The sequence below is a fragment of the Mus caroli genome, chromosome 2 (genome assembly GCF_900094665.2).
Source record: "Mus caroli chromosome 2, CAROLI_EIJ_v1.1, whole genome shotgun sequence".
Lineage (NCBI taxonomy): Eukaryota > Metazoa > Chordata > Mammalia > Rodentia > Muridae > Mus > Mus caroli.
In genome coordinates this window covers 120,139,225-120,149,768 of record NC_034571.1, presented here as the reverse complement: position 1 = coordinate 120,149,768, position 10,544 = coordinate 120,139,225, and positions in this window count along the sequence as shown.

The following is a 10,544-nucleotide window of genomic DNA, read 5'->3' as shown; positions in this document are numbered from 1 at the left end:
CTGTATGTCCTAGAACTTGGTATATAGACCAGGCTGGCCTTGAACTCACAGAGACCTGATCTGCCTGCCTCTGTCTCCTGAGTGCTGAGATAAAGGCATGTGCCAGCACACTTGACTTTAACTTTTAACCTCCAAATTCTCCCCAAGAGTAGCCTACAGCCTGGGATGGGAGACTCCATGTTTCTGGAACAAGTTAGAGCACTGGGTACCGCCTCAGCTTTGGGGATGCACTGTGTGGGAGGGCTGGTTGTTTTACTTTCTGTCTTTCCAACCCATTTCCTCCCTGGTCTGGACCCTTAAGGCCAGTTTAAGTGAGTTCCCTTCTTTTCCTAAGGATTTTGCCAGGAGGCTCAGGCAGGCAAAGAGATGAGAGATTTGGGCTTCTGTGCCAGCCCTATCTCCAGCACTCATGTATGGCAGTAGTTGGTTTTCCTGGGACTCTAGGCATCCAGGGACAGCTGCTTTTGCAGGGCCCCAGCTCTGATGTCTCTTTGTCCTCCTGTCTTTCTGGTGCCCTTAATGTATGAACACTCTGAAGCTCAGTGCAAAATGCTCATGCCATATTGATGCATTTATACCCAAAGCTGGAACCTCACTCTCCTCAATTTGCCCAAATAAGTTACAAGGGAGCTGGCAAGGTATCTCAATGAGTAAAGCCCTTGCCACACAAGCCTGACACCAGAGCTCGATCCCCAGAACCCATATAAATGCTGAAGAGGAGAACCAGCTCTACAAAGATGTCCTCTGACGCCCACAGTGCACCTCATCATGTTCTCTCTCTCTCTCTTTCACACACACACACACACACACACACACACACACACTGATCATTCTCTTTTGTAGATGTGTGTCTGTCTGAGTCACCCAGAGCTAGAGTCACAGGCACTACCTGCAAGCCATCTGATGTGGGTGCTGGGAACTGAGCTACAGGGTCTATCTGTGTGCTTAACTAGAGAGCCATCCTTCAACCCCAGTGATAATACATTTTTTTTATAAAGTCACAGCGTCAGCCCAAACCCTGAGCAGGTTCTTTCCCACACCCTTCCTGAGAGACCATGGTTTCCTGTGTTATGTGCTTCCTCGTTTGTGATGTGGATAGGACTGGTTTGCTCAGACACAGATGTGCCCCTGGTAGGCTTTGGTGGAGGAGTTGACAGACATCACCTCCAGCTTAGTTCCTGCCCCAGCATCCAGAATTAACTTTCTAAACTATATTTCTTGTCATTCCTCTGCTTAAAACTAGTCTGTCCGTTTTCTAATGCTATAACAATACCTGCAGCCAGGTAACTTATAAAGGAGAGACTGATGTTGGCTTGACTGATGTTCTGGAGGCTGGAAAGCCACAGGGGCTTTGCTCTGCTTCAGCTCATGGCAGGACAACAGACGGATGTGTAAGAAAGAAACTGAACCCCACCATACCTAACCCATCCTTCAAGGAAGGCATAATCCACTCATGAGGGGTTCCATGACTCCCATACTTCCCACAGGCTCCTGCTCCCAACACTGCTGCCCTGAGAATTGTAGAGCCAACACACTTGAGTGAGACGGACACTCAAACCACAGCAGAGAGGTTTCATTTGATAGTAACTGAGGGACAGCCACTGAGCACTAGGTAGGAGTTCAAGGTTGGCATGGAGGCTCACCTCAAAGCTCCCAGGCATTGGCTCCTTCCATCCTTACCTCTGCAGTATGTGGTACCCATGTTCAAGTTTGCCTCATAGTCTACAATACCTGCCGCAGCTCCTGCTAGCTCACTGACACTTCAGCTAAAAAAAAAGAGAAAGGGAAAAAGAAAGATCTCTCTTTAAGAACTTTCAGAGGAGATTATTGACACTTCTGCTTATATACCAAGGTCCAGAACGTGATCGCCTGGCCACCCTTGACTATGTAGAGAGCTGTGCTATCCTATGCACACAGCTCTCTGCCCAGCAAGACTGCCATGAGACTGCCAACACTCAACACTCAGCCAGGTCACAGGAAGTGGGTTCTTAGAACACTAGACATCTTAGCAGTGAAATATAAAAACTTAAAAGTGGCCAAGCCCATCACACTGCTGAGTGAAGTGCTCCTGGGAGGAGCAAGACATACAAGGATAACTATGGCTCCCTGTTCCAGGAGTAATGGCCCTTCATAGAAGAAAGAGATGATGAAAAAAAAGGCAAGAAAATAACCCTAACTCCTAACCCTAACCTCTAACCCTAAACCCCAACCCTAACCCATAACTCTAACCTCTAACCCTATTCCTAACCCCTAACCCTAACCCCCAGCCCTATCGCTAACCCTAATCCTAACTCCTAACCCTAACCCCTAACCCCTATCCCTAACCCCTAACCATATCCCTAACCCCTAACCCTAACCCCCAGCCCTATCGCTAACCCTAATCCTACCTCCTAACCCTAACCCCATCCCTAAGCCCTAACTCTATCCCTAACCCTAAACCCCCAACCCTAACCCCTAAATCTATCCCTAACCCTAACCCCCTAACCCTAATCCTAACCCCAAATCCCAGAGAAGTCAGCAATGTAAGCAAAATTGAGATCATACACAAATCTTTGCCTTTTCATATCCCAGAAACTTCAGGTAGAAATGATGATCAAAGCCGGGCGTGGTGGCGCACGCCTTTAATCCCAGCACTCGGGAGGCAGAGGCAGGTGGATTTCTNAGTTCGAGGCCAGCCTGGTCTACAAAGCGAGTTCCAGGACAGCCAGGGCTACACAGAGAAACCCTGTCTTGAAAAACCAACCAACCAACAAAAAAAAAAAAAAAAAAAAAAAAAAAAAAAAAAGAAATGATGATCAAAAAATGATACCTCAGCCAGACAGTAGTGGTATATGCCTTTAATCCGAGCATTTAGGGGGCAGAGGTTGGTGAGTCTCTTAAGTTTGAGGCCACCTTGATCTACAGAGTGAGTTCCAGGACAGCCAAGGACACACAGAGAAACCCTGTTTCAAACAAAACAAAACAAAATAAACAAGCAGGGCTGGTGAGATGGCTCAATGGGTAAGAGCACCCGACTGCTCTTCCAAAGGTCCAGAGTTCAAATCCCAGCAACCACATGGTGGTTCACAACCATCTGTAATGAGATCTGACTTCCTCTTCTGGAGTGTCTGAAGACAGCTACAGTGTACTTACATGTAATAAATAAATAAATCTTTAAAAAAACCAAACAAACAAGCAAAGTTATCTCTAGGACACTGAGTCTAAACCCCAAAGGAATCTGTGAGAGCTAGACACGGAGCTCTGCAGTGTGGCTGAGGAGTAAACAGAGCTGAGGTCAAAGGGGGATTGTTTCCTGTCCAGTGTCTTGGTCTTAAAAACTAAAGCTTAGTCCATTATCATCGTAGCAGGGACCCTGGCAGCATGCAGGCAGACATGGAGCTGGTGCAGTAGCTCAGAGCTTTACATCCTGATCTGAAGGCAACAGGAAGGGAAGAGAGCCAAGGCCTGGTATGGATAGGAGGGCAGGTTTTAAATCACTGTTCATGTTAAAAGTTTTCAGCATTTTTGGACAATGCCTGGCATATAGTAAACACCTTTGAGGCCATCCTGAGACAGGAGGATGTGGTGGAAATGGCTTCCATCACAGCTGACAATTGCTGACTAGGAAGGAAAGAGCCTGGCTATAGCCTTCAATGACTTTGTCAACTTCCTAAGGTTCTGAATGCTCAGGATAGCTCCAAACTTTGGGAGCTATATGAACTTCAGGGAAGAAAGAAGGTGTAAACTAGGAAAGTAAAGATGTGAGCTATTTCAAAATCAACGAACCAATCATCAATAAAGTGAAGAAGAATCAAGCATACTGTGTTCCCAGGAGTGTGGAGGTTACAGGCTGAGCTGTGAAAGAATGTCAGTGTACCCACTGAATGAGACGAGTATGTCACCCGTTAGGACAGCACACTGGGCAGAGCAGGTAGATGAGAGAACAGGGCCCTCTGCTAGGAGTGTCCTGAAGACACTGTTGGAACACCAGTGGTGTAAAGGCAGAGACTCGTATGAAGACTTCCAACTTAGCATGGTCTCTGTCGGGGGAAATGAAAAATGATTTTTATTGTCCTTGAAAGGCTCTATCTGAGAAGATAATGAGAGAGGGCGAGATGGCTCAGTTTTTCTGCCAAGATTGAAGGCCTGAAAGCCACCCCAGGAACCCACATGGTAGAAGGATAGAACCAGTGCCACCAAATTGTCATCTGACAGCCACAAGTGTGGGAGAACTCGCACGCACATGCCCCATACTAATGCATTATCATCATCATGTTGACTTTATTCCTACGTATTCCTAAAATTCCTTCCCTGAAAGAAACATATACAATGTCTAACCCCCTCTCCTAAGGTCTCAAAACCAGACTGAGGCACCATCTCACCAAAGTTCACTCTGGAGAAGCAATGAGTTTAGTGGACTTCCTTATAAACCATAGATGAGGGGCTGCTTACAAGGGTGTGTCCCACTCCCTGCCCCCTACTCCCACCCTACCTGGAAAGCCAGCAGGGATGAGGACTTCCCTCCCCATATACTCTAGTTCCTCTCAGAGGCCACATCAATTAAGACAGAGTTGCATATATAACAGGTAGTAGGGAGCGACTGGATACTCTGGGGGAGGTTTCATGATCCCTCCATGAGGGACAATCACCTTGTAAGAAGGCACAGTTGGACTCCCCAGGATAGTGGCTGTTTGGTTCAGAGGACGGTCACTCAGACCACTGATCTAAAAGGAAACCCAAGCCAAGCTGGAAAAAGGATGCTTCAAAAATAGGGTCATAGCTGGACAGTGGTAGCTTGTGCCTTTAATCCCCTCTCACAGAGGCAAGTTCGAGGCCAGCCTGGTCTATGTAATGAGTTCCAGAATGACAAGGCTACACAGTAAAACCTGTCTCAGGAAAGAAAAAAAAAAAAAGGTCATAGTGTAACAATGTTGTCTCAAATATAAATAATAAAAGAGAAAGGTCTAGATTCTATATGAAACTGAATAGGAAAGGGTTCCTGATGGGAGAGTCTGGTGTTAAGCCAGGTGAGAAGCCTTGGTCCATCAGATGGCTGGTGGTGATTTGGGGAGCTATAGGGACTTTCAGGGACTCAACCCCTCAGCTGAGTAGAGAAGCCAAGTTAGAAAGCTGTGCCAGAAAAACCCCATGTAAGTCAAAGGAGTGGGCTCTTGCAGGCAGAAGGCCTTGGTGACACACTGTAGGCTCACAATGTCCCCTCACCTTCACATATACACAGACACAAACATACAGACTCACACACACACACACTTACATGCACATACGCAAGCACGTGTACTCATGCACACATGCACGCACACTTGTACACACACCTGCCCATCCTCTGAGACTCCTCTTAAGCCTTACTTCTTCCCAGAAGCCTTTGCAGATGCCCAGGCTGAATCGAAGGCTTGTCCCTGAGCCACCTAGAGCCTAGGTTCTGCCCCTTTTAGGCTTTATTCTATGTCCACCCACCAGGGCTCCCTGACATCGGGGAGTAGGCCTTGGCGGTTCTGCTTTGTCACGCCAGCTAGTGCCTGTTTTTCCATTCATTGGATGGATGGACAGCCCACCTGCCTGCCTCGGTTTATGTTCAGGTTCACCTTGAATACCAGACTTCCCTGGGGAGTCAGGAACACTAGTTAATCCCAACCCTCTGAAAGGTCACATCCCATCCTTCTTTCAACAGACACCCTCTCCCCTGCCCCAAGCCCAGGGGTCAGACCATGCTCTGAAAGGGAGCCAAGCAAGGCTGGGGGGTGGGGGGGACTGGTTAGCAGCAGGATGTGATGACACCCACACAGCCCAGGGTCTTTTTCCACAGCTAAGAACACACAGTGCCAAGTGGCCCCTTCTGCTGGAAGCCACCTTATTTTTCACACCCCCCTCTCTGCTCACATCCTGTTTCCGACCCTCTGACAAAGCTGGGCCCCACGCTCTGGGCCCCCACCCTGCCTCCTGGGTTTTCACGTGGCTTTTCTGAGGTAAAGGCAGGCCACAGATCTCTTGTTTTTAAGCTTCTTGGTGGCTTGAGGAATTTACTGCTGAGGTGACAGTCTCAAATATGTCTAGTGTGGCCACTTGGGGTAGCCTCCTCATAGGCCGTCAGTGAGGGTGAGGAGTGAGGAGGATGAGAATTAGGTGAAGGCTGAAGGTACAGGCTGGAAGCTAATGGACACTAACACACTGTATGGCTTCAAGCAGGATCTTTTAGCAGGCTGAAGCTCCCTCGGGCTACAGGAGTCCTGCAGCGGTGGCCTCTTGGTGTGAGCCAGACCAAGGGAATCCACAGGATGGAACAGAGAGGCCTTTGAGGCCAGAGGACAAGAGCCTCCAAATCTGCTTCTTCCTGCCTCTACCATACAACATCCGCTATTTTCTATAATTCCCAGAAATCCACCCATAGGCCACTGTGGGGCCACTTCCCTCACACCAGCCCTTTGACTCAGTTCAAAGAGACAGGAAGAGATGGGGAATGACTGGGAACAAAGGCCTGATACTTTCCCAGGAGGCCTGGCAGGACCCTGGGAGTGTCTGCTGCCCTCCTCAGGCAGCAGGAGTTCACTCCTCCTCTTCCCTGTCTCCCCTGACTGATTCCACCAGCCTCTCTCACTGCCCTTAGCTCTCTTCTCCTCAGCTTCTCTCCTTCCAAGGCAGGGTAGGAGAAGCTGCCCCAGACTGTGGTCAGGCCTGTGTTGAGTATGGCTGAGGTTGATGGTCTCAGATCTCCTTGCTAAGTGAACAGTGTTCTGGTCTGTGTAGCTGACAGAAACCTGTGAGTAAGTCAATCGTATTGGTGAGCGCAAGCCATGCGTGCATGGCCAAGGTCATTGTGTCCACCCAAGGTAAGAAGACATGTGAAACTCTAAATTAACTAAAGGATCATGAAAAAAAATATATAAAAAGTACTTTTTTCATTGTTTGTTTTGAGACAGGGTCTCACTATACAGCCTTGGCTGTTCTGAATTCACTTTGTAGACCAGGCTGGTCTTGAACTCAAAAGTATCCATCTGCCTCTGCCTCTCAAATGCTGGGATTAAAAACATGTTGCGTGGGTGGGTGGGGGACTGGGGGGGGGAGTGTATTGGGGACTTTTTGGATAGCATTGGAAATGTAATTGAGGAAAATACCTAATAAAAAAAAAAGGAAAAAAAAATAAAAACATGTTGCACCACACTCGGCTAGATTTTTAAAATACTTTTATTTGTACATTAAATATACACACACACCATATGAGTACCCTAGGAGACCAGAAGAGGGTGGTGGGTCTCCTGGCAACTGGAGGTTGTAAGCTCCCTGACGTGAGTGACGAGGCCGGAACTGAAGTCTTCTGGAAGAGTAGTAAATACTCTTAACCACTGATCGATCGATCGATCCAGCTTCAGTCCTAGACAAAAGTTTCTTAGGACACAAAAAACACAACATAAAAGTAAAAGCTGATAAATTGGTTTCCCTCAAAATTGAAGTCTTCTGGTTTTTGGAAAAGATCATAAAAACTAAAAAGTCAAGTCACAGATAAAAAGAGTATTATCAACACACATTCATGCAAAGGACTTTCATTCAAGATATATCAATATACTGCTTGACAAGGAAGTGACAGTCTAAAGATGGGCAAAGGCTGTGGAGAGGCAGCCCCTTAAGGTACAGAAAAGCAGACAAACATAGAAAGACAGCTGCCGTCATGAAGCATCAGGAAAGTGCAAACCAAAACCATAGTGAGACACCACTTCATACAAAAACAACAACGGAAAGGTAATGAATGGTGTGGAGTTGGCAGGAAGATATTTCTGGTATGAGTGTAGAATGGTACAGTTGCTTTGGAAAAAAATTTGGTGGTTCCTTCAAATTTAACCAAATTCTGTGTTAAACACAGAATAACCACATGACCCAGCAATACTAATCCTAGTTCTAACCAAGAGAACTGTAACCCAGTCCACACAACACTAGTATGTTCAGAATGGTATAATTTGTAGCAATTCCTCTCCCCTCAAAAACAAAAATAACCCAAATGACAAGCAACTTGGGAATGAATAAAAGGTAGCATAGCCATATAGTAGAATATTACATGACTAGAAAAAAGAATGAAGCCAGGCAGTGGTGGCGCACCCCTTTAATCCCAGCACTTTGGAGGCAGAGGCAGGCAGATTTCTGAGTTTGAGGCCAGCCTGGTCTATAAAGTGAGTTCCAGGACAGCCAGGGCTACACAGAGAAACCCTGTCTTGAAAAAAAACAAAAACAAACAAACAAACAACAACAACAACAACAAAAAAGGATGAAGGTTCCAGACAGCTAAGGCTACAGAAAGACCCTACGTCCAAACAAACAAAGAATAAAGTACAAATAATGGTGCAACATGGATGAGACTTGAAAACATTATGTTAAACAAAATAAGCTAGGCACAAATACACATGCACGGATTGGGAGGTGGTTAGAATGAGAATGGCCCCATGGGCTCACAGTTCAATGCTCATGTCTCCAGTGGATGGAACTCTTTGAGAAGGATTAGGAGGTGTGGCCTGGTTGGATGAGGTTTGACACTGGGTTGGGCTTTGAAATGTCAAAAGTCCGGGCCATTTTCAGTTAGCTCTCTCTGCTTCCTACTTCTGGCTAAGGATGTAAGCTCTCAGCTACTACTCTAGTGCCATGCCTGCCTGCCTACCTGCCTGCCTGCCTACCTGCCTACCTGCCTGCCACCATGCTCCCCACCATGATGGTCATGAACTCACCCTCTGAAAATGTGAGCAACTTATCAGAGAGGCAAATTAAAGCATTAAAAGGACTGGTGGCAGGTTCAGGTGAGGAGATGGGATGTTGGGATTCTCAAACTCTGCGGGGAACACACAATGGTGCCACACTTTGAAAGACAGTTTGGCAGTGCTTTTAGAGTGTTTTTAAAACAGCCCACCATACTATCTTGCCATCCCATTCATGGATATTTTACCCTAGAAATAATCTAAAATGGAGCTGGGGGTGTAGCACAGTTGGTAGAATGCTTGCCTAGCATGCAAAAAGCCCTGAGTTCAATCCCCAGCACCCACATGGAGACTCAAAACTCTTATTTCCAGGGGATTTTATGTCTCTGAAAGTCATTAGACAGGCCTGTGATATACAGACATACATGATAAAAAAACATACACATAAAATAATATAATAAAAATATAGAGAGAAATATTAAAAGTAATAAATTAAGTATATATGGGGGCATGAGAGACATCTCAACAGTTAAGAGCCTTCCAGTACCAGAATTTGGTTCTCACCCCAATAACCATCTCTGAGTCTAGTCACAGGGGATCTGGTGCCCTCTGCAGGCACCTCTACTCAGGAACACATGCTTGCAAAAACAACACATAATACACAAAACACACATAAATAAAAATAAAATACATCTTTAAAAATATACATATATATTTAAGACTCCATTCATACAGAATTCTAGAAAATGCACTCTGGCTGCCTGGTATGTACAAGGCCCTGGGCACCATCATTAATCTCACAGGGGCAAAAACAACAACCACAAAACCATCCTCTGTTGATTTGAGGAGGTAGTCCCAAGGCAGGGCTCTTGTCTAGCATGTTGGGAAGGTGAAGAAAAGAAGGACACCAGAGCTCAGGAGTTCAAGGCCAGCCTAGGCAACAGAGAAAGGTCCTAAAAATAAACATTAGGGGACAACATGAAAAACGTCGAATTCCCTCAGTAGCCCAGACTGAACTCTCTTGGCCAAGTGTTCTACCTCCATACACGATGCTGTCGCTGGGCCACGGTTTGAGATCTGGAGAACTTTCTATAAGTTTTTCATTTCCTCTTTCTTTCATTTGACCCAGCTTTTCCCCAGACAAGTCACCTAAACTTAGCCTCTAATGCTCCATTTTTTTTTGTGTTCCTCCTCCCCCCGCTTTTTTTCTTGCTTATGCGTTTGTGTGTATATGTTCTTGAGTACGATGCATCTATGTTTCCAACTGACATATCAGTAATTAAGAATTAGCCAGTACAGTTGGGACTCCAATACTATATACCTTCTGTCTTGTCTCCTTTGGCAACTACTGAGGGATATACTAAGAAAGAGAAGATGGATGGGACTTAAAATTCATGAAACCCTGACTATCCATGGTGTGGTGGTGTGATAGGAACGGCCCCCATAGGCTCATATGTGAATGCTTAGTTACCAGGGAGTAAACTCTTTGATAGGATTAGAAGCAACTTTGATAGGATTAGGTGTGGCCTTGTTGGAGGAAGTGTGTCACTTGGGGTGGGCCTTGAGGTTTCCAAAGCCCATGCCAGGCCCAGTCTCTCTCTTCCTGGGGATTAGGCTCTTAGCTACTGCTCCAGCACCATGCCTGCCACCTTGAACCTTGATGACTCTGAAACTGCAAGCAAGCCTCCAATTAAATCCTTTCCTTCCTAAGAGCTGCTGTGGTCGTGGTGCCTCTTCACAGCAATGAAAAGATAGTGATTAAGAGAGATGAAGTCCCCCATCAAAATTCCAACTCAATTCTTCAACGAATTAGAAAGTGCAATCTGCAAATTCATCTGGAATAACAAAAAACCTAGGATAGCAAAAACTCTT